General features: G+C 37.5%; 1 long non-coding RNA gene across 2 annotated transcripts in view; it reads left to right on the top strand.

Annotated features, from left to right (window-relative positions):
• Positions 1-754: 754 nt before the first annotated feature.
• LOC133213267 (uncharacterized) overlaps positions 755-13,127 on the top strand; it is a 141,225-nt gene continuing 128,852 nt past the window's right edge. For both annotated transcript variants that reach the window (XR_009725753.1, XR_009725752.1), the window contains exons 1-2: positions 755-847; positions 6,212-6,265. This is a non-coding gene — a long non-coding RNA (uncharacterized LOC133213267). The remainder of the gene's footprint in view (positions 848-6,211; positions 6,266-13,127) is intronic.

Genomic DNA, 13,127 nt, shown 5'->3' with positions numbered 1-13,127 from the left:
ATAACTGTGGCTGAACAGAAAAGGTAAGCAGTCTTCCAGAAAATGAGGCCATGGATAGGATAAGGGGTAATGGTTTTCAAGTGAAAGAAGGTAGATTTAAATTATTAGGAAGAAATGCTCTACTGAGAGAGTGGTGAGGCCCTAGCACAGGTTGCCCAGATAAACTGTGGCTGCCCTGTTCCTAGCAGTGCTCAAGGCCAGGTTGGATAAGGCTTAGAGCAACCTGCTCTAGGGGAAGGTGTCCCTGTACCAAACAAAACCCACTGCTAGTTCCAACCCCAAGATAAACAAAGCTTAACACAGGCAGAAGGAGCACAGCTGCCATCTTGTTTCTGTAGACTGGTCTGTTTTTCCTTCTCCATAACGCTTACTCTTACTTTAATTCTAGCACCCCCCTCTAGGTCCCGAATTTACCTCACAGCACAGCACAGCACAGCCCCCCTCAGCTTCTCCCTCTCCTCAGAACTGCAGCACAGCACAGATCAACAAACACCACCTACGAAGAGAGACTGCCACAAAGAAATTCACCTGATTTCCTGCAGCAGCTCCTCACTCTCCAGGCGCCCCCTGAGCTCCACAGCACCACCCTCACCCACCTCTACCACCAAGAGAAGCCTCTGAGGACTGAAAACGCGAGTCACCAACGGGAACAAGCAACGGCCGCTGCCGCCTCGGGCTAAAGAGCGGGCAGCCGGCAGCCGGCAGCCAATCAGGGCTCGGCACACGAGAGGGAAGGGCTGCGCGCGACTGCGCGAGTTTTGGTGCTGGGCGGGAAGAAGCAGGGGCGCGAGGCGAAGGCGGGAAGGCGCTGTCCGGTCGCTGAGGTGATAATGGTGGCTCGTTTGAGGTGAGAAGTTGACTTTGCTGTCTGCTGTGAGCAGCTTGCTCTAGCCGGGTAGCATGTTGCTCCTTCTGCGGGAGGGAGATTCTTCTAGTTGTCTGGGCACCTTGTGGTGTTCCTCCAGGTTGTGACTTCAAGCACTTGTATCCTTCCTATTTCAATACATAAGAATTCTCTTTGTGGAAACAGAGGCCATAGTGCTTGAGGTAAGTCAGGACAGCAGGCTTTGAGACTGATTTTTCTTCCTCAGGTAACAGTCATCTCTACCTCTGCTGAGTACACAGGAGGCGGGATATTTCTTTGCATGTTTTTACCTGTAACATGACCAGGAGAAATGGAACTAGCTTCATTTCTGGTTCATGATGAAGCTAGTCCAGCAGGGCCAACATAGTGCCTGTTGGTCTAAAATGACCTGTCTTATGCTGCAACAGTGAACGCTGCATTTGAATTGTGTTCCTATCATGTTTAAGCTGCTTTGTCTTTTTAAAACAGTGTTCTGGCCTGTTGGTAATCACAATTTATGGCACTTATTAAAATTTCTTTTTTCCCAAAAGAGTTTTCAAATAAAAGGGGAAACTGTCTTTTTTGTGCTCTTCCTTTGACATTCCAATAGAATTTTCATTGTTGGTTGGGGTTTTTTTGGTATCCCAAGGCTTTTTTCCTGAGTCTAGATAGTTAACTGATAATGCTTTCAGATTTATTTTTCCTGGGATGTGATGTAAATATCACAGAAAAGAAGGATTTACTGGAGTGGGTGATGTCAAAAGAGCCTGAAACTTTAAAGTTGCTTCTTTTTCTTCAAAAGTACATAGCTACTACTCTGAGAAATCTCTTAACAGATAATACTTAAGATTGGGGCTTACTACAATATGGTCAAGTACAATAGAAATAAGAAACTTCAACAAGCCTATGTGTTTGGGTTCAGACTGCTGGCATGGCAGACAGTTGCTGTGTGTTTGTCGTGGTTTAACCCTAGCCAGATAGCTTGCCCACTCACTCCACTGAAAGGTCTGAACTCAAAACTTAAGGCCTTCTAATACATAAATAATTTCAACCTGACTTGGAATCATGTTATTTAGTCACATAGTGTATGTGAGTGATAAAAGATTCCCCATTGAGCTAACTTGCTGAGGGCATTTTATTACAGTAACAATCTGCAGGTCAAAAAAAAAAGCCATGAAGCAACCTTAGGAAGCTGGCCTTCTGATTCTAGAGTTGCAACCCTAATTAATCCTTATTTCTCTTTAATAAGGTTTTTACACCTAGTAACTATATCTAGTTATTGTACCGCTTGTCAGTACTGCAAATGAGCAAATTTAGTGTAATGCTGCTTTCTAAGTAATTGCTGTTTAATCCTGACTTTTCAAAAAAAAAAAAAAAAAGAAAAAGAAAAGCAGTACCAGTGGTGATTGGAAAGAAGTTTTAATGTTGTTAACGCTGAGTTCTCTTTGGGGAATAAATCATACAGTACATTTGTTGTACTTTATGAAGTTTGATGTTTCCATATGGTAGTAGTTAAATGACTAGTATCTTAACAAAAATAAAATCCACCCATATCGAAATTGAAATAAAACTTGCTGTTGGTCTTGTTGGGCTCAAGATATCACAGGGAGAGTTTTTGGCAGTGGGGCGCCATTGCTAAAGCAGCTGAGATGTTTTGTCTGGTAAAATGTGTATTTACATTAAATGAAATGCACAAAATACCAAAGCTTGGAAGTGCTCTCCTTATGTCACTGCTGAAGTTGGGTAATCCAACATCCATAAAGTATCTAATAAAATCTTAAATGTTTTCTTATTTGTTTTTTGGAACAACTTTACTAGTATCAATATGCATTTCTCCCTCAGCTTATAATATATGAGAATGTCAATAATGCATTCTCTAAAATGCATCAAGTACTTTCATATTGCTTTCAGGTACATAAAAGTGTTCTTGAGCTGACAAACAGCAGCTGTAAAACAGGTTGTGTTGAACTGGGAAGAAAAGTGATTTTTACTTATTGACCCAAAGGTTTTAAGAAATAGGCCTAGCTTCTTAGACTTGAATTTCTGTCAATGAAATTTTGAAAACTGATTATCATTGTACATCTTAATTTTAAAGCTTGTTTAGGAAAAAAATAGATCTGATCCCAACCAACAGAGGACCTGATGTTTAACTGACCTCTTTGTTTTGAAGTCTTTTGCTTAGTGTAGGATGAATGAAGGCAACATCTCTACTTGTTATTTCTATATGCTTAGTACCGTAAGATGTGCACAGAATAGAATTAACATTATTTTTAAAAGCAAAATCAACTATTCTTATATTGTCTTCTCTACACCTAAAAGACAGTGGTAAGAGTCTGCAGGTGAGTTCAGAGTTCTAATTTCTACCAAATAAATAACAAGACCAAACATTTTAAGCTTACTTTGCTATTTGGGGTTTAACTTCAAGTCTGACAACATGTATTTTTCTTTTCCTTGGTATGTCTTCCAAGAACAATCTTTCCTTTGTTTGAGGAAATAATTTTTGACATACAAAGGGCTCTAAAAAAAAATACATGAACACTAAATGTTTTGTGCTTCATGTCCTAAAATAGCTTTGCAGTTTCTTTCAGGTACTTTCCACAAGTTAGTAAGTCTTAACTATCATAACAGTATATTTCAAAGTGAATAAGTAATTATAGTCATCAGCACATGAGCTATGCATGGATTTGGTTTTGGAATGGAATGTTTCCTTTCCAGCAGTTTTTTTTGGAGCTTTTTCAGAAATACCCTCAGACTTTCATGCATGGTTGCTCTTGTAGATGCAGGAGGTAACAAATCTTTATTAGAAATTCACTTAAGTTTCCAGGAACAGTCTGGAAATATTAGTTAATCCTCACTGTGGGGTTGCAGGAAGGGCACTCAAAAGTAAAATGGCTTGCCCTGTGCTATGCAGTAAAGGAGTTGCTGCATGCTGACTTGAATAACTGGTAGTACTGTCACCAGTAGAAGAGGAACGTTTGAAAGTGATAACTATAATTTTAATGTGCTATATGTGGACATAAATGGAAAAGTGCTGAAGCTGCTCTGTGATACAGACCAGCACAAGGCACAGAAGGCTTCCTGCTAGAGTTGGCATAGAGATACAAGGCTCATCATTCAGCTATGAAACATGAGCAGTGGTACCTCCTTGCATAACACACAAGATGAATCATGAGTCGTTTTTTAGCATCATTGAGGGAATTTTTTAAAAGAAATTTAAGCTGGTTGTCAGAAATAGTTTTTTTTTTATGGCCCAATTTGCAAATAGGCCATTCCAGATGAAGACAAGTTGTTGGCTTATCTGTGATAACTATATGTAACTTTTTGTTATCAGTAAATAATGACATTTTTGCTATTGACTATATCCTGCAGAGTAGAATCTATAAAACTTACAATTCATCATTCTGCTTTGTGTGTACTTGTATCTTTTAATATCTAATAAGCAGTTTTTAAGTGAAAAGATAAGTCTTCTCACAATAGTACTAAAGGCTTTGTAGACATCTGTACTGTATGTGTTGGAGGCAAATGCTACCATTATATTGGATTTCTGTAGGTATAACTAATGGTTACACAAGTTCAAAACACTGGTGAACCAAAAGCTTATTTCCTTAGGATTTAACGGACTTACAGAAACTCATTTCACTTCGAAGAGCATCTGTCAAATTTCTGCTTGCAGGCTCCTTCTACAAGGATCCAGTGTTTGAGATGTCAGAGCCAAATAGGCTTTTAATGTCATATCTAAGGATCATCCAAATATGAGGGTCTTTGGGGATGATGCCTGTGATGAGCAGATGAAACAGTGTAGCAAAGGTGTTCAGTTGTAGCCTTGCTCTTTATGCTTCCTACTTCTAATGCACAAATGTCAGAAGTATGAAGAGTAGTAACTGGAGTTTCCTATGCTGTCAGTCCTGTGCCTGTAATGGCTCTTTATGCATCCTTGCCAACAGGTGTAATTTTGATGCTTTCCTCCAGTTTACTGTGGTGGTCCTGGCGGTAGATAAGAAATTAAATTGTCATGATGCTATTTATTTCTGCTTATATCTCATAAGTAGTTAACTCTTATCTGCTTTTAAGTATGCAGAGTATGTTCTCATGGACTTATTGGAAAACTCTATTTGGTATTAATGTACAAGTTCAAGTATGAATGAATGCAAAACTAATTAATTTTTAAAACTTAAAATAATTGCCTAAGTCATGTCTGTTTAATTCTTGTATTTGATTTTTCTGATTAAAATGTTATAGGAACTTTAATGTCTTACTGCCTTTAGACTGAGCACATGTTGTTTTATCTGGTAGTATTTTCAGTTATACAGATGTGGTGTTGTATTAATTTGGATCTCTTTAGTAAGAGAGCTTCTTTCCTGTCTTTAAGAACTCTTCTGCGTCTGCCGTTATTTCTCATGCAGTTATTCTGGCTTTTGACATGCACAAATCTTATTTTCCATTCTAGCCAATACAGCATTGCCTATGTGAATTCAAAGCCTGATTCTGTATTCAGAGCTTTTAAAAAAAAACTTCATGTGAGAGCTGCCTAAAGTGCTGCTTTGTCATTTGAACAGGGAAAGATCTGCATGCATTATTACATATACCTCAAGAAGGTCTCATGTGGCTTGCACAGATTTATTTTGCTGTATCTACAGTTGTATATTCATGAATTGGAACAGCATTAAAATGAGTCTGAGAAGAAGCTGGAATGCAGGATACTTCCACAAGCACATTGCCATAGTTATTGGTGGGAAATGGCAACTGTAAATATCATTGACAGTGAGGCTTTTTATGCTTATGGCAGTCCTTTAGCCCTGATTTAAGGTGCCTCTGCCACTTAATCCCAAGTGTTTTGTACAATTCTACAAGGAACATTAGCAGCTTGTAGCTATCTACTAAATAAAATATTTGTCAGCTTGGTATCCAATAGTAGCTGAGTAAATAACATTTGTGAGTTTTTCTCAAGGGAAAAATTATAATCTAGTGAAAGTGTCACAAATAGAGAAATCGGAAATCCAGATTCCTAGTTGTGGCTGATACTGATCTACTGTGCAGCCTTGAACAGAATACATGAGGGGCAATGCTTACAAATCCTGAATTTACACCAATTGTTAAAATCACAAAAGTGCCTATCACTTTTTCAAGAAAAATATTTTCTAGAAAATAGATGTAATGGCACTGGTGTGCCTTAGAAGAGTTCTCAAGGCTCTGAAAGGTTCTTTTATGTCAGCTGGGATACTTCCTTGGCTTTTCTTCTGAAACCAAAGAATCTTCCCCAAAAAAAGTGGAAAATGAATGATTTATTTTCTCTGATCTGACAACTAAGTTTGCTAGTTTATCACTTTAGAAACAAAAGAATATTAACTTGTAACTTTTTTCTCATAGAAGCACTCCTAGAAGAACAAGATAATTGAAAGGTCTTCATGCTTCTATGGGAAGGTAAGAGTTTATCTGACCAAAATGCTCTTTATGTACTTTGCAACTTTTGGAGATCTGTCCCTCTCCCCTGCTTAAATATTGTATGCAAGAAACCAGAATTTGCATTAGTCATCAACACCTGTATGAACTTCCTGCCTAAAACCAGTGTAGAATACTTGATCTCTAATCTTCAGCATGAGACGATTTTGGGAAAGATAAGAAAAATTCTGTCTTCTATCATGTTGCCTATCACTTTTTCTCCTTCTAAAATACCTTCAAGAGTGTTTTCAGAAATAACTTCCTAATATTGAACAATAATTGAGAATTTCATGAAATACTTTTCTACCAAACCAGCTGGGTGGTTGAGTAAACAAATGTAATTCTCTTTAAAGGGTTCTAGTTTTCTAATATGTGATTTCTATTAGTGATAAAAGCTCCTATCAGTAGGAAAGAACTATGCATACATTTTTCACTCTGAGTCGGAAAGTATGGAACTTTAGCAGCACCCTAAGTAACTTTTTAAAATGAGATTAGTTTGAACTTTATCAGCTTATATAGTGATAGATGCTATCAAATGCCTGCTGTCACTGAAATTTGCAGTGTCAAAGTCCATCAGGGTAGGAGACAAAGCCCTTGGCCCCAGACATACTATTTTAGTTCGTTCCCCAAAGAGAGACTGAAGTAGGTATTTGCTTTCCCCTGTCTCTACAGCTCAAGTCCTCAAAAAATCTAGAACAGGATGATTTTGTCAAATATTTGCAAAAGATAAAGTTAGTACAGAAGGGCTTTGAGTATCACACTACTTAGTGCATAAATTCCTGGAATAAGAGTAAAAAGGGCAAGTGAGAAGATTGAGAGCACTGTCTGGTGACTCTTCAGACTAATAGCAGCATAGTGTCCTAATCTCCTAATGTTGATGTTCATGTCATTATGTAGCCTCAAGAGCTTTCTAGATAGGTGCACAAAGCATTATCAGCAAAAAGATCTTGTGCACCAAATGACTGGATTGTACACATTAAGAGTGACTTTACAGTTCTGTTCTGTATGAGTTGTCTTTCTCCTTCACTGCGCCACAGAGGAAATGAATCTGCTTTTGGTATTAAAAGGAAAAGTGTCTGCTTCAGCCAGGGATGGGCCAAGATACCAGCTGTTACACAGGTGTATTGCTTACAGCTACATCTGAAACATCAGTGTTTGCTAGTTACCACTGACCCTCCCTTTTTGTGGATTTTCTCTAGGACCTATAGTTGCATTTTTTTCCTCTGAAGTTGAAATGGGCTTTTGTCTGATCACTCCATATGTTGTGTATTCTGGACCATCCGCACCACAGATGTTCCTCTCCATGCATTAAAACTGGATTTCATCTCATTCGGCTTAAGCACTTGACTTTAAAAGGCAAACAAATCAAATCCCTTTCTTGAGGGTATAATGTATCATTTTCCTCTCTTTGACTGTGTATTATCATCCTTTACATCTGACTGCATCATCAAAATCTAACTTCCTGCATCTGTGTTGGCTAATTAGTGCTTTGGCTTCAAACCTCCTTTCAAAAATACATATTTTCTGAACTAGTCAGTATTTTTATTTATTTTATACCAAGTGTTCTGAGCATGTTTAATGAAAAGAGGAAGAGTGATGATTTCTCTAAATTGGATGCACCAGAGTGAAAAGACTGGGATGCAGAACCAAACAAATCAGTAATGGGGGGTGGGAAGGCAGATCTTAGGAGCGAGCAAGTAAGGCTAGTGATGCTTCAGTGGCAGCAATCAGTCAAGTGGACTAAGTGTAATGAGAGATTTTAAAGAAAAAAGAGGAAAAAAACCAAAACTTCTGCTTAAAGCATGTGAACTGTTAATGATCTTACAGTAAACCTTTTTGAAAATGCTGTTTCCCAGGGGCGGAGACCAACTGAAACAAAAAAGGGAATGAAACTGTTCTGTAGACAGAAAACTGATGTGTATTTGGTGTACTTGGCTAAAACTCCACTAATCTCCACTAATCTAAACATTGTATATGAGATGGGCCACTCTTTCTTCAGTTTAAAATCATTTGGTAAATTAGAATACTTTTTATTGGCATTATATATTGGCTTTATTTTTGAGCAGGTTTTTGTGTTGCTGTCAGGTGTATCTAATGAGTTGCACAGTGTATTCATTCAGCTTAATAAAAACTAAGGGATTTAAGACTGGAAGCAATTTAGTGTTAAGTATATGCTGTCATCTACTGGTCATCCCATGTAATCTTGTTTCCTACATACAGCTTTTATGTCATCCTTACTGGAGAAATAGGGGGTCAGCTGTACGGTTGCTTCCTTGCAACTGTCTTGATTGCTGTATCTCTTCTAGGTAATGCAAAAGGTAAAATATAACCTGCCAGTTATATGAACAGATAATTTTGGGGGGTTTAAACAAGATCTGAGTTGAGTGGGCAGGAAATGAAGAGCTGCTGTGATAAATGTACCTTCAGAAATAATGTTTAGTCCCATCTTCTGGTTTTCAGTTAATCAGGAGGTGGAAGCAAGCGATAATGTGAGATACTGTGTACTCTGTGCATACAGAGGTGACTTGATTTTTGCACACACTGAGAATTACTTTCCAGTGAAGCTGATTATTTTCAACCCATGTTCAAATGTTATTTGCTTGCATTCCTTGTTTGGTCACGAAGCTCAATGCCCAAAGTCATGCCTGCAAGAGCTCACACTCCTTTGGCATATTAAACAATGTGATTACGTCTGGTTTTAATTGTACTATTTCAGATATGCTAAATAAAAAATTACAAGTAGTACAAAAAGAAATGTCTCTGCTACAGAAGAGTGTTAGCAGGTGATCAGCTGATGTGTTCTTGGGAAATTAGGCTGTCCACAGAGAATATAGCTTCATCTGTCTCCACTGGAAACAATAGAGCATGGAGTCCTTGGGCAGAACCTATTACTGAGCCTTTATTGGAAGATGGGCAAAAAAAATGTTAATCAACTCTTGATTAAAATATGCAGCTCAATCTCATCAACTGGAGGAAGCTACACCCTAACAAATGGGGATTTCCTGAATGAACTTCTGCTCAAAAAGAGCATCATAAATTGTTGAGCTTGTTTTATGGACATTAGTTATATGAATGTTTGAGAAACACCTTTCCTCCTATGCTCTAATTCCATAACAGCAGTCGGAAAGGCAGTTTGGACATGGTAGTGCGGAGGAAAAGATTTCTTCACTGTTAATCACAATCAGACCTCAGTCCATTTTCTAATTATACTATTAGCAGCAGTTGCTTTTACAATACCTAGAAACCAGGTACAAATAAAATGACAATGCTTTTAGACTGTGAGAATTTAGTACACTTAACAGCCTTCTGATTGTTTAGCCTACATAACTTATATACTTTATTTTAGTACCTTCAATAGCAAGTATTGTATCCACTAAGCAAATGTAGAGGGACAACTTTATTCAGGCTTTCATGTCTGAAAATCAACATGAGTAACATTGTAATTTTGGGCATGTGTGCTCTAAAATAATATCAAAATACTGGGTCTTAATAAAAATCAAGGTAGTATCTCTTCTTGATAATGTCTCTCAAGGAAGTATCTTTGCTTGGTTTTTTGAACAGAACACTTCTTTGTATGTAATTATCACAATAGGATTAACTTTTTCAAAATATCTGCCTATAAAGCATTATGGACAGAATTACTTTTCTAGAGTGGGAAAGACCAAGCAGAACGTAACTTTTATTTTCTGCTTTTCTGTTAGAGCAAATCATACTTGTTGCTCAGCAGCAAGGTTGTTTAATTTCTAGTTTAATTTTAGCCAGGACTCCTGGATGAAAGTATAGATCCTAATACTTTATGTCCAGACATCAGAAGGTTCTTACTGTACTCAGTACAGTACTGTACAGCCAGCCAAATTCTATATCAAATTTCCAAATTTACTCATGGATTTATTACATTTCCAGTAAAGATGGTCCTGATGGAAGTACTGCAGGCATTTTAACCATGATTCTTCTAGATGTAGTCCTGAACTCACAACTAATAATGGAAGAAAAAAGATCTAAAGAGGTCAAGAAACAACAAGTGTCAGGATTTGGGTTTTCAAAGCCACTTACTGAAGTCAGGCCTTCTGGAAGCTAATGGGACTTGGCACATGGCCCAAATTCAAAAACTTTTATCTAAAGTGCCAGTGGCCTGTGTAATGCAAGACTGCCACTAGCTGAGCTGCTGCAGCTATGTTATAGCTGTGGAGAGCAGTATAAAAAAAAGAATCCAGTGTAAACAAGGCCTTTAGGAGAAAGATCTGCACCTCCTCCCAGGCCCCTTCTGTGACCTTGGGCACAATGGATGGGTGCTTTGAACAGGCACAGTGTTAACCCACAGCAGGGCTTGAACTACTTATGAGTTTCTGCAGTAAAGACTGTGGTATACAAATGCCCATACTTAGTTGACTAAGGAAAAGAGATGAGATACAGACATTGTTTATTGAAATTAATGGAATTGGCAAGTGTTTAATGGCAAATTTGTCTTTACCAGTGAAGTAACTTAATGTAGTCCAAGTATGTGTAATGATCAGTGACTTTTTCAAATCACAGTGTCTTTTGCAAAATATTTGTGTGGCTTAGGAAAAAAGTACATGAAAAGTAACTCACATGTTGAAAATAATTTTAATATTTCTACACAAAATATGAAATAGCCTGTAGTGAACGTCAAGCTAAATCTGTGAATGTTGGCATTATGGAGTACATTGTGCTGCTGCTTTTCATCTCCTAGTATTCCACCTAGTAGATAGACATATACTTCAGATTAAGTCAAAGCCCTTAAATTAGGACCTAATCTACTAATATTCAATAAAGATAATACAGATTGACTTCCTGGCATTTTAAAGAAAAGAGTAAGTTTTAACAGACTTATATTGGGTCAAGATTTCAGCTTAGGATAAGTTATGTTGCTTTTATTGTTTTATCTTGTGTATTAGTTAGTTATTCTTAAGCCTGTTGTAGTATTCTTGTGCTGGCTGATATTTTGATCAACGTGGTTGTTCATACTGTCATGGTTCAGTAAAATGTACACCTCACATTTAAGGAGAGAACATGTTTTCACTCCTTTCTAGAATCAACTCTTTATATTTTTAAAATGCAGATTTGAATGATTTGCCTTGTTTGAAACCACAGATAGAATTACAACCCAAATATATTGACTTTGGTTAGGGGTGACACTGGCACCTTGCTTGCACCTACAATCAGTACACAAATTACTGTGTCATTTCTCAGCAGAAACATTATCTTGGATTCAGTTTGGGAAGTGCTCTGTAGCTTAGGCCTGCCCCACCAGCCTACCAAGATGCTATTTGTCAAATTTCTTTCCGTAAATGCAACCTTTCTTAAGTAATGTAGCTGAAAGAGAAATGAATATCTGATAATTTAGTGAGATTGAATGGCAGGACTTTGGACATTTATAGCTTCTGCAATGCTTCATATCTGAGCAAGGAAGAATTGCTAAATTCAGAAATGCCAGGATCATTCATCAGCCCTTTGTTGAAGTGATGTGATAAAATGTTCATAGCTTATAGAATATAGAATTTTGTTTTGCCCGAATCTGCCAATGTATTTTATGTTTGGTTCATCCTTACTGTAAAATTTGGGAGAATTAAAGTAACTGAGTTCATTGATCTATGAATGATTTCTGAAATGGCACATAAAATGTAACAGGGAAGGATATATCAGCTTGGAGTACTTTTTATGCAAATTACATAAGTAATTTATTCTTTGGCATTATCTGAGCTGTGTGTATCTGCCACAGCAGTCTGAAGGTGCTGTAAGTCATGGGGTCTAACCTGCTGCCTGTTGAAAACAAATTAGAGGGTTCCCAATTGAGTTTGTGGAAGCCAAGAACTCTTTGAAAATCTTCTAAGTGGAAAACTTTACCAATTGCTCACACTGGCTAGGAATTGTATTCCATGTTATAAAAATAACAAAAGCTTCATTCCTGCGATGTTACAGACCTGATTGCATTTGAGTCAGACTCATGGAAGAATAAGACTGGTAAGAATAAGATGAATTAAGCCAAGTTCATTGATGTTGTGTAATTCCAGTAAATGTTTGCTTGAGTACCTGCTCTGAAGCAAAAACAGCTGACTACTGTTAAGCTAGTCATGTGTTACTGCCTCATAGAAGTGCAACAGCAGTCCATTGTTCTTCATCCTGTACACCCAATACACCTTAACGTACCCCAAATAGTCAAAACTTTAACAAAATTGAAAAAATCCCCAAGTCTTGCACATGAGTGCATGATGTCAGCGTAGAATTTGAAATACAGATGGCTTTTTCCTTCTTTAAATGTTCTTAGAAGGTAGGAGATTATATATAAATATTTTTTGTATATACATGTAGATGCTTCTGAAGAATGTCTAGCCAAAATCTCACAGAGATCAGTGCTGGGTAATAGTTATACTTACACAAAGATATAAATTTTATCTCTGAAGATCTGAAATGTCTTCAAGAAGATCAGATGAACAGTAATGGGGAGATACCAAGATTTTATGCAAAGCCGAATTCCCTGTGCATGCCATCCTCAGCCTTCCACTTGTCAGGGAAAGATGTAGTGAAATGATGGCGGTAGTGGATGCTGACATCTAGTGGTTATGGGGCACAGGGGAGAATTCAACTTGGTCACCTGTATTTTGTTAAAGGATTGAACCGTGCTTTCCAGCTGGGTAGTAAGCTTTGTTTTTTTTAAATGCAGTTTCTTTCAGTCTGCATTTTTTACTTTTAAAGGCTTTGTAGTGCATGGTTTTAATAATTATCAACTTCATGTTTCTCTAGCTTCTCAACATCATGTAGTCTAAATACTCTGTAAAAGAAAATACTTCGATTTTCATGTGAGTTCAACATATGAATGTATGTG

The sequence above is a fragment of the Neopsephotus bourkii genome, unplaced genomic scaffold, assembly GCF_033783945.1.
Source record: "Neopsephotus bourkii isolate Nb327-2 ecotype Australia unplaced genomic scaffold, CSIRO-AGI_Nbou_v1 NB_795, whole genome shotgun sequence".
Lineage (NCBI taxonomy): Eukaryota > Metazoa > Chordata > Aves > Psittaciformes > Psittacidae > Neopsephotus > Neopsephotus bourkii.
The sequence above is the reverse complement of the archived record's forward strand: the minus strand, read 5'-3'. Positions and strand labels throughout refer to the sequence as shown.